The 16,242-nt window shown below is 43.7% G+C and overlaps 1 protein-coding gene across 8 annotated transcripts in view; it reads right to left on the bottom strand.

The window, feature by feature from the left end:
- The window catches only part of TRIM2 (tripartite motif containing 2), a 187,194-nt gene that overhangs the window by 104,260 nt on the left and 66,692 nt on the right, over positions 1–16,242 (bottom strand). The window contains exon 1 of one of the 8 annotated variants that reach the window (XM_057302190.2): positions 11,961–12,739. The exons of the other annotated variants lie outside the window; for them this stretch is intronic. The gene's annotated coding sequence lies outside the window, so the exon portion shown is untranslated. Of the gene's footprint in view, positions 1–11,960; positions 12,740–16,242 lie in introns of those variants that run through there. 8 annotated transcript variants of the gene reach the window in all.

Below are 16,242 nucleotides of genomic sequence, written 5' to 3'. Positions count from 1 at the left end.
GAAGCACCACATACGAAGTACACAGCCGGGGGCAGCAGAGGGGTCTGTGTGCTCGAGGGTGGGACAGGGCACTGGGAAGGTTAAGAATTGGAGAGAGAAAGTGGCAATGAATTGAGTTCCACTTTGGACATGCTGAGTTGGAGATGCATGTAGAACAACTGCCTGGAGATGTCAAATAGCTGCTGAGTTATAGTTCTAGGCTCAGAAGAAAGGTCTGGGCATTGAATAAAAATTTGACCTATACATCTAGGCAGGAAAACAAATCATCATCACAAGCATTGACTGTTAACCAGGCACAGCACCTAATGCTACCTATGCATTTTCTGTTTAACACTCTCAACAGCCATACAGAGTAGGTAACTTATGAGCCTCATTTTACAGACAATGACTCTAAGCCACAAGACATTCAGTAGCCTGCCTAGGGTCATAAAGGATCTGCATACTTCTACATTCAGTTTCCAAACTTTTGTGACTGAGATCCGCAGCAGAAATGTATTTTATGTTGCAGTCCAGTAATAGATACATATATTTCACTGAAACAAAGGTTGCATGAGATCACATTTAGCCCGATGCCCTCTGCTATTTCCTATTCTATTTCATTTTTCAGTAAACTGGCTGCAACTCACTAACTTGATTCACAACCCGCTCATGAAGCCCACAGTTTGGGAATCGCTATCCAACACCTTCTTTCCTCCCACCCCTGAATCACAGTGCGACTGCAAGGATGAGGGAGATGCAGGCAACATCATAGATGTCAAGGAGAAAACTGCACTTCTGAGTGGTTGTGAGTCTTGAGCATAAAATGATGAGAATTCAATCTCTTCTGCCAAATAATGCCCCAAGGACATGTCTGTGGAAGCTAGCTCTTCCACAGTGACTCATTTACACCTGTCAGGAGTAGTTATGGGGATTGAAGCCGTTATTGCTGCCAAGCTTTCTCACTGTATGGTGCAGGAAAAGATGCAGATGCACTTAACTTTGAAGAATTTTAAAGTTGTTAGTTCTAAAATTGCTATGGTATTACATTAGAGCAGGATTTGGGCACATATCCCAAAGCAAAGCAGCCCGGTGCCTGTACTCCCCTTGCATGTAATTCCTGCAAACAGTGATTGCAACAGGAAATCATACCTCCGTGGCAGAAATTATACAATGCAACATTTAACATCTCTCTCAGCAGGAAATGGTTTTGCTGGCAGGAGTTTTGGAATTAACCATAAAAAGATATCATAGACCCTGAATGTATGCATCCATCCTTCCTTCTACTTCATAGGAAGAGAGGAAATGTTCCTTCCCACCAAAATTGAAGCATTCTCAGTGGCCCACCTGCCTCCCTACCACCTCCATGCCTCACTCCTTCAACCCTTTCCTCTTTAACACCATCATCTCCTCCTTTCCCATGGGTTTCTTCCTTTCTGACTTCAAATACACATTGGTTTCCTCTAAAAAAACAAAAAAGCACCTCAGCAACAAAGAATTTTGGGGGTGATATAATTGGTCCTATCTCAACAGTAGTCATGGTTACAGAACTATATTCATTTGTCAAAATTCACAGAATTGAACACCAGAAAAGGTGAATTTGACTGTAAGTAAAGTAATCAATATCTCAAAAAGAAAACCCCACAACTTTCCAATAAAAACCCCCCACACCATTTTCTAAATCCTGCCACCCTGTAATTGTCATCTGACTTCCTTCCTTCCTTTCTTTGGCACTTTCTTTTCCCCATGTCCTCATTTTAGCTAAACCAAAGTCTTCTCCCAGTCGTCCCTCTTCTCCTCCCACCTTCTACTGGAAACTCTTTTTCTTTGGCTTTGGAGGTAGAGAACTTTACCATTTCTCCTCTACTTTAAATGCTTCTTATCCTTATTCTTAGCAATCTTCTAATTCCGGGAATTTGCCAAAACATCAAGCCACTGCTCTTCTCCTACATTCACTCACTCAGAGACCGCACCCACTCTTGTGATTAGATGACTGCTGGAATGCATTTGACTTCCAAATCTATGTCTAGAGAGGGGGCAGCTGGCTTAGGTTTCCAGTGGCCCAGGGGACAGCTCCACCCGGCTCTGTCACCACCTCCAATTCAGCACCTGCAGCTCTGAGTCTCCCCCTGCTGCCTTTGCTAGCCACTCTCACCGGAGTGGCTGACCTTATCACTGGAGCTTCTCCCAGGGCCAGAAACCCTGAAGACACCACTCAGCCCCTAAGTCAGGTACAAAGGAGAAAGGAGACATGGGAATGTTCTGTAAACTGTTATGTTCTAGACTTAACGACACATTACCATTGTTACTACTTAAATCTTTTCAACTCTTCCTTTGAAATGTGTCTTGATTTTATCTACTTTTCTCCACCCCCGCCCCAACCTATGGCCTCTAGTTCCCTCCCTTCCCTCCAGCATATTCTGCATGCTGGGGTCAGTCCACTCTCACTAAAACACCTCTTTGCCTCTCACTGTGCTGGTCACGACTCAATTTTTTTAATTTTTGAAAATTTATTATTTATTTATTGTTTTGAGATGCAGCCTCACTCTGTCACCAGGCTGGAGTGCAGTGGCATGATCTTGGCTCACTGCAACCTCTGCCTCCCAGGTTCAAACGATTCTTCTGCCTCAGCCTGCCAAGTAGCTGGGACTACAGGCGTGCGCCACCACGACCAGCTAATTTTTGTATTTTTAGTAGAGACGGGGTTTCACCATGTTGGCCAGGCTGGTCTCGATCCACCTGCCCGCCTCGGCCTCCCAAAGTGCTGGGATTACAGGCGTCAGCCACCTCGCCTGGCTACTCATGACTCTTTAAAGGTGGCTGTTAGAGTTGAATTGTGTCCCCCTCCCTCCAAAAAGATATATTGATGTCTCCCAGTACCTCAGATTGTGACTGTATTTGGAAATACTACAAGTTGAGTATCTTTTATCCTAAATGCTTGGGGCCAGAAGTATTTTTGGATTTTGGATTTTTTTTCATATTTTGTAATATGTGCAGATACTGACTGGTTGAGCATCCGCAATCCAAAAGACTGAAATCTGAAATGCTCCAATGAGCATTTCCTTTGAGCATCATGTCAGCACCCAAAATGTTTTGGACTTGGAGCATTTCAGATTTTTGGATTTGGGATGCTCAACCTGTACAGTGTAGGTCTTTAGGGAGGTAATCAAGTTAAAATGAAGTCATTAGAGTGGGCCCTAATCCAATATGACTGATGTCCTTACAAAAAGGGGGAATTTGGACACAGAGACAGGCATGGAGGGACGATTATGTGAAGACACAGAACATTATTTACAAGCCAAGGGAAGCGTGGGACAGCCGGACGCTAGGACAGAGGCATGGAGCAGATTCTCCCTCATGCCACCACCCTTTAGAGCACCTAAGCATCAAGTCTGTATTTCTCCAATGGGCACTGAAGATCCTCTTTGATTCCACCTCCTTATTTCACCTCAATGCCCACGACTTCCTTGCCTAGACCTGCTCAGTCCCTCCTCCCATCAGATGTGTCTGGCTCCTAATCCCTGTCTGGAAAACGACTCTCCACCTTTGCTTGGGTTGTTCCCAATACCCATTGTGCCCTTCCCACTTCCCTCTTCCATCTAAATCTTGCACATTCTTTAAGTTCTAACTTTAGTCCCTCTTCCTCAATTATATTATCCTTGATTTATTACCTTATTGTGTTCTCTCTCTTTTCTGAACCATCATTGTACTTAATGTCTGTATCATATGAGTTGACATTTGATTGTCTTGTTCACATGACTCCCTAATGGTTTCTTATGTGATATTCTTGGGTCTAGAGTTAAATTTAAAGTAAACAATCTCTATCGAAAACCACTTTTCCAGACACTTTCCTAGATTTGTTTTCTCAACAAAACATCCTTTCTTCTAGAGCTTCCCACAATTCTTGTATCCATTTATCATATGTCAACCAATCAAGTATACTTGAGCGTGTATTTCAGTGAGAAAGACATCCTAGGTGTGAGTCCTGACTCCCGCTTTACTGGAAAAGTCACTTGACTTCTTGGAAACTTAGTTTCCTCGCTTCTAAGATGTTACCTCTCAGGGACATTGTCAAGATAAGATGGAATTATTTCTGTGAAAGTGATTTTTAAACAGTAAAGCCTTGCTCAAATGAGAGGTTAAATCATTATTATGATCTCAGTTCCAAGTGAGCTCAGCTAGTTACCTGCTATGCTGATGAAATTATAGGCTTGAACCAAGTGAGCTGGTTCTTCTAGATTTGTGCCACAGGGGCCAATAAATTTCATAACTAATAAAAATTGATAGGATGGATGGAGAAAACTACAAAGCATATCCTGGTGGGTCAACAGGGTTATCTTCATAAATAAAAGACAGATAGCATACTGTCACCTCAATCTCCCTTAAGGCATGCAATATCCCAGGTTCTCAGGAGAAACTGACAGTCCCCATATTTCCAGCTGTGGTACAATAAATCAACAAGGTAATATGTTATGCCTGAGACAAGTGTTTGTTTGGTGTGTTTTTTGTTTTTGTAACTGAATTCTACTGGTTTTAAGACTGAACATGGGCTGGGTGCAGTGGCTCATGTCTGTAATGCCAGCACTTTGGGGAGGTGGAGGCAGGCAGATCGCTTGAGCCCAGGAGTTGGAGACCAGCCTGGACAGCATGTCAAAACCCTGTCCTGCAAAAAATATACAAAAAGTAGCCAGTTATGGTGGTGTGCACCTGCAATTCCAGCTACTCGGGAGGCTGAGATGGGAGGATAGCTTGAGCCCTGGAGGCAAAGGCTGCAGTGAGCCATGATCAAGCCACTGCACTCCAGCCTGGGCAGCAGAGCAAGACCTTGTCTCTTAAAAAAAAAAATAGTGTGGATGGCAAACGTATTGAGACTGTAAGTACCGTAGCAGTCATCATGTGTAAAATTCAGAAAGCCAGGGCCTAGGCCCCTACAGACTGAAAGACAGATCTAGGACACGGGCAGGGGTGTATGTGCCTTGCCTTCTTCTCTCGGGTTAGCCTGTGAACTCCTGTCCCCCTCGGCCCCCATCAACAGATAGTAGCTGAATGAACTGGCTGAATAAGGAAGATTGAAGACTAAACTCTGCAGAGGTAGAAAGACCTGGCAGTACTTGGTGAATGCATTTATCCAAGGGACTTGAACGAGAGAAAATGCTTAGAAAAAAAATCTAAGGAAAGAAATGTATTTAGTTCTATCAAGATTTAGTTTTAGCATGGAGTATACTGTGTGCAGTAAGCCCCAAAGATGCCAGGAATATTTTGTACTGCATTACAAATGAAAACCAGCTTCCGTGCAGATGGGATTCAGAATTTCATACCCTGGCAAATCTGTCTTCCTTCTATTACAGAAACTACTTCAACTGTTCCAAGCAAATGCTTAATAATTATTTCCCCTTCTTGATGTTTAAAGGCTTTTTAACAAGAAAAATGAATTTGATTTCTAATAGATACTGTTTAAAAATTCAGAATCTGGCCAGGTGCGATGGCCCACGCCTGTAATCCCAGCACTTTGGGAGGCCGAGGCAGGCGGATCACCTGAGGTCAGGAATTTGAGACGAGCCTGGGCAACATGGCAAAACCCTGTCTCTACCAAAAAATACAAAAATTAACCAGGCGTGGGACCTGTAGTCCCAGCTACTTGGGAGGCTGAGGCAGGAGAATGGTTTAAACCCGGGAGGCGGAGGTTACAGTGAGCAGAGATTGCACCACTGCACTCCAGCCTGAGTGACAGAGTGAGACTCTGACTCAAACAAAACAAAACAAGACAAAACGAAACAAAAAAATTCAGAATATTTGTTTAAGTGAAACAATATATGTGGACTACAAGAAAAATGCTTATAGAGGAAATCCCTAAGAAATCGAATTTCTTTGTCCTTTAATGAAATTGTGTTAAAAATGAGTAAAATATACTTTCTTCTCCAAGGTCTGTAGCTTAAGCAGAGACTTTAGAGTAAATGTCACAAGAAAAAGCAGCACTTTGCACAGGGCCCCATGTACCCTCACTCCCACCTCTTCCCTTTCCAGGCTCCCAGATCTTTTCCTGTTGTTTTAGTGGGGGTTTGTGGTCTCTGAGTGGATTTTAGCCTTCAGTCATTGGTTGCTTTATACGTGAGGTTACTAGATTGAGACACCATTTGTGGGGGGAAAAGGATGAAGGATACTCAAAGGCTAATTGCTACTTGAAGGCAGAAAATGGGGAAAAACAGCAAAAAGACTGCAGTTAGCCTCTGCTCATCCTTCCTCTAAATAAATGGTCACTTGATTGTACATGACTATGACTGCCGCGTGACCTGGGGCAAAAGAGAGCACATATCATTGAAGGCTCATTTGCTGTACAGCGTGTGTGCCACAACAGATGGACAAAGCATTGTTTTTATAAGATGGAAAGTAGCTTTGTAAGAAAGAATTCTGTTTAATGGTGGCAGGAGTCTGGAGACCATATTCTGTAACTGTTGAATTGAGTTTTGATTGCTGGCTTCGTTATTGGCTAAGATTGAGAAGCTAAAGATACCCAGTTATTGCCATTTGTTTTCTGCAGCAACCCAGATCCGAACATCCAGAATACCCTCTATGAAACTGTATAGATTAAGTGTTATCTTTTAGCAAGCCACATTTAGTTTTTCTCTCTGGAGTTACTTTTAAAGCTATTCAGACAGCTCATCTTAGCCATCAGACCCACACATGGGGTAAAGTGGCTGAGGACCCATGGGTATTTCTGTTCTAGAGGTCTCAGGAAGTACTAAGTATATGGCCAGGATTTGGGTGGTGAAGGAAATGGAGTGACAAGGATGATTCATACTTGGAAGGAGAGGAAGGACAGGGTGTCAGATGAAGCATCCACACAGTTGACAAGGGTGTTTATGGATAGAGAGTAGCTGATCCTGTGGCCTTCAGCCCATTTGGGTACCCTTTTATCCACTTTCTGTGGGTGACATCTCATTGGTCACGCTAAATAAGGGGATATCCAAAATGTTTACCTCGCATAAGAGGTTCACTTTTATAATCTCTTTCTTGGACTAACATGGTAATTATTTTGCCTTCCATAAGCAGAATCCAGTGCATTGGAGGGAACCCTGGACATATGGTGAACAATAAGGAGAGCCAGCTGCCCAATATCTGCAAGGAGATTGTTCACAGCCAATACCGAGGAGAGTACTAAACACTGAGATAGATTTTGCTGCTGCTAAGGCAAACTATTATAATCTTGAACTACAAAAAGTGGGGGAGGGTGTGGTCAGACAAGTTCCAGCCCTTCCCCTTCCCCCACCGTAACTCTAGTTCACAATTTTAATTCCCAGGAGAATCACAACTGAAGCAGACTACCCAGCTGAAAAGAGAGACGTGCACCCTCCATTGTGTCCAATAGCCGAGGACATACAGGCAAGCTAACGAGATGCAAATCCCATTCAATGTGGCTAATGCCCTTTTTATCCCTAACCAAAGACCTAGAAAACTCATTCAATTTGGTGGTTTTCTAATATAGCTTCCACACCATCGTTGAATGTGCAACACTAATTTAAATAAATTGCATGTAGTCAGCAAAAGAGACAGTTCTGTCTTTGTTTAGTCTCAGAGGCTATTTTGGCGATTAAAGAGACCCGATCTCATCCTCTTAATTAAGGCAAAGCTCAAGCCTATCTACTATTCACCCTCAAGCAGTGTTTCTATGATGGGTTATTTTGGCGCTACCCAGGGCCACTGTTGAATTGTCTGGTAGCTGAGGAGAGGACATTTTAGGAATAGAACCGTGCACTGAACAAGAGTCTTGGAGTTAAGTAGCAAATGCCACTTCACCCAGGTAATGCTGAAAGAGCCTTTTACCGACACACCTTTCACTGCCAAAGGAAACAAATTTTAGGTTGGGGCCAACTTGATTCTCTCAGAAAGTGTTTGTAGCTGAACCACTGCAGAGGGTTCTACCACAGCCAGAGCTGATTTCCTCACTGAGGAAAGACTTGAGGAGCTCAGAGAACAGGAGGGAGAAGGATGCTCACTAATGCCTAAAGGTACCACCAGGACTTGAAAATTCCTTCAAGACTTGTTCTTTGCCTTTTAGGCTATTGTACTTTCCAGATCATAAGCAGGGGGCTCAGAACATAGTATTTGCTCAATAAATCCTTGTTGGCTAGCAGACTGGGGCATGGGCTTGAAAATTATCTTTCCTTTCTTCTACCTGATTGGGCAGAACATTCTAAAAGGAAACTTGTTCTAATCTTTCACATTTTTGGTCTTAGATCTCTCTTTTCAGGAGTCTTAATCTGAGAGACTTTCCATTTTGTTTGCTTCCTGGTCCTCAAAGTCATCATCCCCGAAGGTCAGCAATGAGAGTACTAAAACGCTAGTCCTCATCCTAATGGGAGATAAGTAGGTCAGCAACTCTGTGCCTCTCTTAATATTTTAGGTTGGACCAATGACTGCATTAAACTAAAAAAGGCGTCCCTCAAACAGCAGACATTCTGAAACCTGAAAAACACTTACACTGAAGAGATGTCAGTTTAAAAGGGTATTCATCTCTCAAAACTCCAACTGCCTGCAGCATATTTCTACAAATTGCCCTTGTTCCAGAAGTCAGCATGTCTTAGGTTAGTTCGTTTTACTGCAGTTAAGACAGAAGCAAAACCTGTATCCACAGCTTCTATTTGAGCCCTTCTAAACAGTCTTAAATTAATAAAGATGCTGACATATATGGTATTTTTTTTAGACTCAAGAACACATTTTAGTCTCTTGGGCCAGCCCTTCTGCATAGACACATTTCATCTACATATACAGTATATTATGAAAAAGGAAAATATTAAAAATTCTAGGGAGAGGATATTTCTGTTCAAGGATTAAGATGAGATTCAAAGGCAGGACATAGGCCAGGCACAGTGGCTCGAGCCTATAATTCCAGCACTTTGGGAGGCCAAAGCAGGAGGATCGCTTGAGGCCAGGAGCTCAAGGAGAGCTTGGGCAACACAGTGAGCCACTGTTTCTACAAAAAATTTAAAAATTAGTCAGGTGTGGTGGCACATGCCTGTAGTCCCAGCTACTCGGGAGGCTGAGGTGGGAGAATAGCTTGAGCCCAGGAGTTGGAAGATGCTGTGAACCATGATTGTGCCACTGCACTGAAGTTTGGGTGACAGAGTCTCTAAAAAAATTTAAAAAGTAAAACCACAAACAACCAAAGGCAGGATATGCAAAAATAATATAGCGTTACATAGGAAATAACTATATTAGTAATACAAAATATTTGCCAACAAAAGCTCACTTTCTGAGATTGAATTTCCAGTAAACCCTCTAACCAGACATAAAAGCTGAGTGTCTAGTAAATAGTGGCTCAAGGTCATGAAATTCACTCCCCTTAATTTCCTCTCTACCTATTTATCTCAAAGGTTGCACTTGCCAATTCTTTTAACCCTTAAACCAAATACTACCCATTTCTAAAGACCTGTCATTTTCTTCCAGAGAAAATACTAAATTAAACTCATAGATGGACTTTTTCAGACATGCCAACTAACAGGTCAGGCTGAAGGTCTAAAATGTAAAAGTATAAGAAATAATGTTGGGACTAAGTATGATATTATGCCAGCCTTTGCCTCAAGCATTTTAAGATAACATTCACAGAATAGCCTCTCAAACAGACATTCTAAGCAGGAAGTCTTTTCTCAAGAAACCAAAAAGGAAAACCATCATTGTTCCTGTCTTCATCATTAGTAGCAGCATCAAAAGCATTTGCCAGGTGCTGACCCACCAGCATAAACTTTTAGTACCTGTACAAATCAAGCTAAAGCTGTCTTTGGGAATTTATAATCGAAGACATATTTGATATAAACCAAGCAGTGTCATTTTTCATGGAGTGGTGAAAGAAGGAGAAAGTTCTGATAATGTTATTGCACCAGGATTTCAGGGCTTCAAGATGTCATTTTCAAAGCTTCCTAGGGCCTTGCTATATTACCCAATTGAGTTATCATCATTGAATAGGCCAAATTCTTACCAATCAGCACTAGGAGAGGTAGTGAGTAACTGCTGCTCAGAAAAGGCCAAGTAAACAGATCATTCCTGACACACAAAATAACTATCCAACCTCTTTCTAGAGTAGTCAGTGGTCAGAAATTGAAAGGATAGAATTCAACCCAAGGACAGACTAAAGAAAAGGTCAGAAAATAAGATGTTAACTCTCACTGAGACTATCTAACCCATTTATATTTAGTGTCTTATAACAACTTCCTTCCATTTGTATTTAAATTTGAAGTAGAAATCAGGAAGCCATGCAAGTCAGCATTAAAATGATGATGCAAGAAAAATATTCAAGATGTGAGTGTGATGCTTATTTTTGACAGATACAATGGAATTTCTAGTGGAGGATTTAATCGACATAGAATTTTCCAGGAAAATAAAGGCAGGAATTGGAAAAATGTTCTCAGGGAATACTGATAAGGGACAGTCATCTAAACAAACCTTGTCAGTGATGGTATCCTAGATTCCATGATCCAAAGTAGAGTTATGGTGGGTAGCTAAATGGGATTATATAGAAAAGGATAGAAAGAAAAGGGAGGCTGCTAGGAAAAGAATGAGTTAAAAGAATGAGTTAATGAGGGCAAATGGGATGTGGTGTTCTGTACCTAGCCCAGAACAGGCCAGATTACCTCACCTAGAAGACTTTTCATTAGTGTAGATGGCCCTGCCCAACTCAGCCCTAAGGGAATCCATATTTACCCTAAGGGAGAAGGGAGGTGGAGTTCATTTTAATTGATCCTTCATTGTTATATGAACCTAAGTTGGAAAGGGAAGGAAATGCAATGTGTATCATAAAGAATTTAATCAAGTACTTTCTATCTCTAGCTAAGGGTGAGGTAGTCAAAGCCTTCTGACTCACCCCTGCTCTTTTGTTTCTTGGAGCTGAAGGGCAGGTACCAGTTCTGCCAAAGATGAAATCAAGTGGAAATTTGAGAGGAAAGGTCACGTGGAGCTGGGAAGCAGTGGACCCAGCACAATACCTACTCCCACCCCCGGGAAAGGAACCCTCAATACAAGTTGTCAGGCAACAACTCTTAACTACATTCTAAAAATATTGATGTAAAATTTAATCTCCATTTTTAGAAGAAAACAATGAAGAAAGGCATAGATGTGCATACTGCTACAAGAACAACCCCTCACACCCTAAGGGGCTAGCCTAATCTTTGGATGGCTGGAATTCTAAGTGCTCTAAAATTAACTCTTTAAAAGTCTTTGAATCTAAAGCTGTCTCTGTTCCACAAATTAAAGCTGGTGATTTCCCGGGAAAGCGAAGGGGCCTGGTGGAAGGCATCAGTTGCTCCATGGGGTTGGATTACAGGTCGGAACGAATTTGGGGTTCACAGAATGCTTTGGATCTGACAGGCATTTAGTGAGACGAACCGTCCTCCACACTCCCAGCTTTTTATCTGCTTTGTCAGCGGCATGCAGCTTTCAACGCCGGGCAAGTATTTTCAGAATACATACACCAACCAGAAAGAGCCCTGCAAACCCTCAAAAGTCACCATCTCCCTGCTCTAATAAGCCCGAACTGTAGTACGAGCTGGGGCAGAGGATAAAAGAGGAGGCTAAAGGAAGGAAAGTAGTTTTAGGAAAACGACCAAACGTTTTTAAAGAAAAAGAGGAAGCCGATCTTTTCAAAATTACTACAGTCCTGCTTTCAGATTGCTCAGTATCTTTTTTTCTCTGCAAAATGACTTTGAAAGCTATCCTGCATGACGCGGGTGACTGAGGACGGCAGAGGTCCGCGACTCCCGGGAGAGCTCCCCGGGCAGGGCCTGGGAGCCGCGCCGCGTCCAGGTTCTGCAGCTCAGCGGCCCTGTTGCTGACAGCTCTGCGCCGCGCCGACCCACTGCACCCGCTCCAGGCCGGCTGCCAGCCCCGCAGCGCCCGTCCGGAAATGGACTCTGGGCAGGCTTCCCGCACGCTCCGGCCACCGGACCTTGCCCGGGCGGGAGGGTTCCCAGGGCACAGCCCGAGCCACGACTTACTACGAGACGGCGACTCGCTTCGCGGGAACAGCGCGCGCTCCGGAGTGGCCTGGGCCTCACCCCTCGGGCCTGGGCCTCGCTGCGCCCCCAGCCAGGGCCGAGGTGCCCTAGCTCACGACATCAGGCAGCGGGCAGGCGACCCAGGACTTCGCACCCGCTCCTCTCCGCCTCCTCCTTCCTCCCCCGCAGCCGCCCTTCTGCAGCCTCAGGCGATCTGAAGGTGAAACTGCTTTGTCCAAGGCAGTTTTCTGAGCGAGCGGCTCAAGTAGTAAAAACAGACCAGAGGAGGAAAGTCGGCCTCCTGGCTGGACTCTGAATGGCTTTCACCGGGTGTCCTCGGCTCCAAATGGCTCTCTGGTCGGTCATTTCCATTCTGTGCTCAGGCCCAGAGCAGTGAGACATCTGTTTTCCATCAACCGCGAGGCAGAGGCAAATCCTGGATTAGATGTCGCCGGGCGCTCGCAGCATTTTCAGGCCCGGCACGACAGCTAATCCCCGCACAAAGAGCATGAAAACAAACACGCAAGTTGGTGCCCGGTTCCAGAAAGATTTCCCTGTGCGATGACTAAAGGCTCCTGCAGCCAGCCTCCAAGATGGGCCAATCGCAGCACAGGGGGGCAGGAAAAGGGGGTTGGCTCGGTTTTCAGGTCTCCTGAAAACGCATCCTCTTCCCCAGTCCCGTAAACACAAATGCAAACACTGTCCTTTCAGGGGAAGTGAGTTCAGCTTGACGGGGCTGAGAGAGCTGAAATGGGCCGGCCTCCATCATGACAGTTCATTATAAGCAAGCACAGCTCCTGAATGTGAGCGAAGAAAAAAATCTCTGCGTTTCCTTCAAGTGAATGTTAACAAATGAGTCAAGTATGATACAATCAGTCCTGAAAATGATAAGCCATGACTGTCTCTACAGGTCTTTTTACTCCGTAAAAGAAGTTGGAGTAGGGACCCTTCTTTCTCTCTCTCTTTCCTTCCTTCCTTCCTCCCTCCCTCCCTCGCTCTTTCCTTCTTTTCTCCCTCCCTTCCTTCCTCTCTCGCTCCCTCCCTCCTCCCTTCCTCCTTCCCTTCCTTCCTCCCTCGCTCCCTCCCTCCTCCCTTCCTCCTTCCCTTCCTTCCTCCCTCGCTCCCTCCCTCCTCCCTTCCTCCTTCCCTTCCTATCTCCCTCGCTCCCTCCCTCCTCCCTTCCTCCTTCCCTTCCTTCCTCCCTCCCTCCCTTCCTTCCTTGCTCTTTCCTTCCTTCCTCCTTCCTTCCTTCCTCCCTCGCTCCCTCCCTCCTTCTTTCCTCCCTCCCTCCCTCCCTCGCTCTTTCCTTCCTTGCTTGCTCTTTCCTTCCTTCCTCTCTCCCTTCCTTCCTTCCTCTCTCCCTTCCTTCCTTCCTCCCTTCCTCCCTCTTTCCTTCCTTCCTCACTTTCGTTCCTTTTCTCCCCCTCTCCCTCCCTCCCTTCCTTCCTCCCTTGCTCCCTCCCTCCCTCCTTCCTTCCTCCTTCCCTTCCTTCCTCTCTCCCTTCTTTCCTCACGCGTTCCTTCCTTCCTTCCTTATTTCCTCCCTCCCTCCCTTCCTTCCTCGCTCTTTCCTTCCTTCTTTTCTTTTTTCCTTCCTTCCTCCCTCCATCCTTCCTTCCTTCCTCCTTCCTTACCTTCCTCCCTTCCTTCATCTGTCACAAGGCTGAGAATACAAAGCTTGAAAAAGCATGAGCCTACTTTCAAGGGCCTTATCTTCTTTGGGGGGCAGGGGGGAAGGTGGGGAGGGACGACCTACAATTTCAAAACACTATAAAATGATAGAAGTGTATGGACAGAGGGTTATAGGAACATAGAAGCAGGAAACGAAGAAAGGCCTCCCAGAGGAGGCTGCATTTGTTTGGTTTTTTTGTTTGTTTGTTTTGAGACAGGGTCTCGTTCTGTTGTCCAGACTGGAGTGCAGTGTCACAAACATGGCTCACTGCAGCCTTGGCTTCCTGGGCTCAAGCGATCTTCACATCTCAGCCTCCCGAGTAATTGGGATTATAGGCACACCGCCACACTCGGACATTTCATATAAATGAAATCATATAATATGTGTGGGCTTTTGTGTCTGGCTTCTTTCACTCAGCAAAATTTTTTCAGTTTACTCAGGAATCCGCGTAGCATGTGTCAGTACTTCATGACTTTTTATTGCCAAAGAATGTTATATTATATAAATACACCACATTTTGCTTATCTGTTCAACATTTGATAGACATTTGGATCATTTCCACTTGTGGCTAGTATAAATAATGCTGCTATGAACATTTGAATGCAAGTTTTTGAGTGGACATATATTTTCATTTCTCTTGGGTATTTACCTAGGAGTGAAATCGCTGGGTCATACACTAATTCTATGCTTAACATTTTGAGGAACTGCCAGACTGTTTTCCAAAGCAGTTACACCATTTTACACTACCACGAGTAATGTATGAGGGTTTCAATTTCTTGGTGGGTGTGAAGTGGTATTTCATTGTAGTTTTGCTTTGCATTTCCCTAATGACAAATAATGTTAAGTATCTTTTCATGTGCTTGTTGACCATTTGGGTATCTTCCTTGTAGAAATGCCTACTGAAATGTTTGCTCATTTAAAAAAAATTTATTTTTAAAATTAGGGTTAAATATATATAACAAAACTTACTATTTTGTTATATCAAAATGTATATATACTGTGAACAGTACATTTACATTGTTGTACAACCAACACTATTTGCCCATTTTAAATTGTCCTTTTAAACTTGTCTTTTATTGTTGAATTCTCACATTCTGGATGTGAGTTCCTTATCAGATGTGTGCTTTGAAAATATTTGTTCTTATTCTATGGGCTGTCCTTTCACTTTCTTGATGGTGTCCTAATAGTCTTTAATAAATTTCTTTTACTTTCAGACTAACTAGAGTTAGTCTGTTGTCAGAAGCTAAGAACACTCACAGATGCACTGTGTCCTGTTAAATGCCATCTTTTTCTATAACAACCTGTCTCTCATCATATCTTCTATCCAATATTGCCTTAGAACTTTGATTTTTTTTTTCTAAAGCTTTTCTCATTCTATCTGAATCCCACCTACGTCTTATATTTACTGGGCACAGACTCAAAGCATCAGCAGTCACCACCAACACAATTATGAGCAGTTACCAGTGGCCTTCCTATTTATTTCCCACTTCTAACCCAATTCTGGCTCAAAACCCTGCAGTCAAGGGCAATGACCTCCCCGTCTCTTGACTCCTTTTACACTGTTCCTCCCTTTCCTCAATTACATTGCCATAGCCACATGGGATCTTATGAGATCAACGTCCTATTTAATCTCTGGATCATCCTTAGTGCCCAGGACAAGGCTTTGCAAAATCCTGGATTACAATAAATGTGTATTAAATGGAAATGAATCTTGTGCTCTATTTCCTTCATTTTATTTTATTTTACTCATTTTATTTATTTTTATTTTTTCGAGACAGGATCTGGCTCTGTCACTGAAGCTAGGGTGCAGTGGCACAACCTCGGCTCACTGCAACCTCTGCCTCCCAAGCTCAAGCCATCCTCCCACCTCAGCCTGCCGAGTAGCTGGGACCAGAGGCATGTGCCACCTCACCTGGCTAATTTTTATATTTTTCAGGGAGACAGGGTCTTACTTTGTTTCCCAGGCTGGTCTTGAACTCCTGAGCTCAAGTGATCCACCCATCTTGGCCTCCTAAAGTGTTGAGTTACAGGCGTAAGCTACCGTTCTAGGCCCATTTTTAAAATTCTAAAATAATATTTATGCAGTCCTTGATTTTAAACTTTTCTCTCAATGGCCACATGTGGAAGATGAGGGCCTGAAACTGGGTTTCAGGGCAAATCTGTGGTGTTCAATTTAGGAATGAAAAGGTGGAATTCTTTTGGGAAATAATTTTTAGAAGTTTGTGAGATGGTGAAAGAAGGTAGGGCTTCACAGATAAAGTTCTCAGGACCCATAAAGGCACTAAGTAGTATTATTTGGGGCATCAGAAGTCTAAGGTGAATTCATTTCCTGGTAGATTTTTTTCTGGCAGATCGGGCTTTATGACTGCCACTCCTCAACAGTTGGGTCTGCTTTTTGCATGGCACTCTGAAACTTTGGATTCCAGACTAACTGAAATGCACCTCTTTGAAATAGCTGGAAAGAGCCAGTTTCATTCTGTCATAAGATCAACCAATGTTTACTGACCACACACCTTATGTAAAACACTACCCTGGGCACACAGAGATATGAGATTAGTTTCCTATAGTAAGGAGTTGGATGACTAATGGGTGCTATGGTTAAGATAAACA

Source organism: Pan paniscus, chromosome 3 (genome assembly GCF_029289425.2).
Source record: "Pan paniscus chromosome 3, NHGRI_mPanPan1-v2.0_pri, whole genome shotgun sequence".
NCBI lineage: Eukaryota > Metazoa > Chordata > Mammalia > Primates > Hominidae > Pan > Pan paniscus.
The sequence above is the reverse complement of the archived record's forward strand: the minus strand, read 5'-3'. Positions and strand labels throughout refer to the sequence as shown.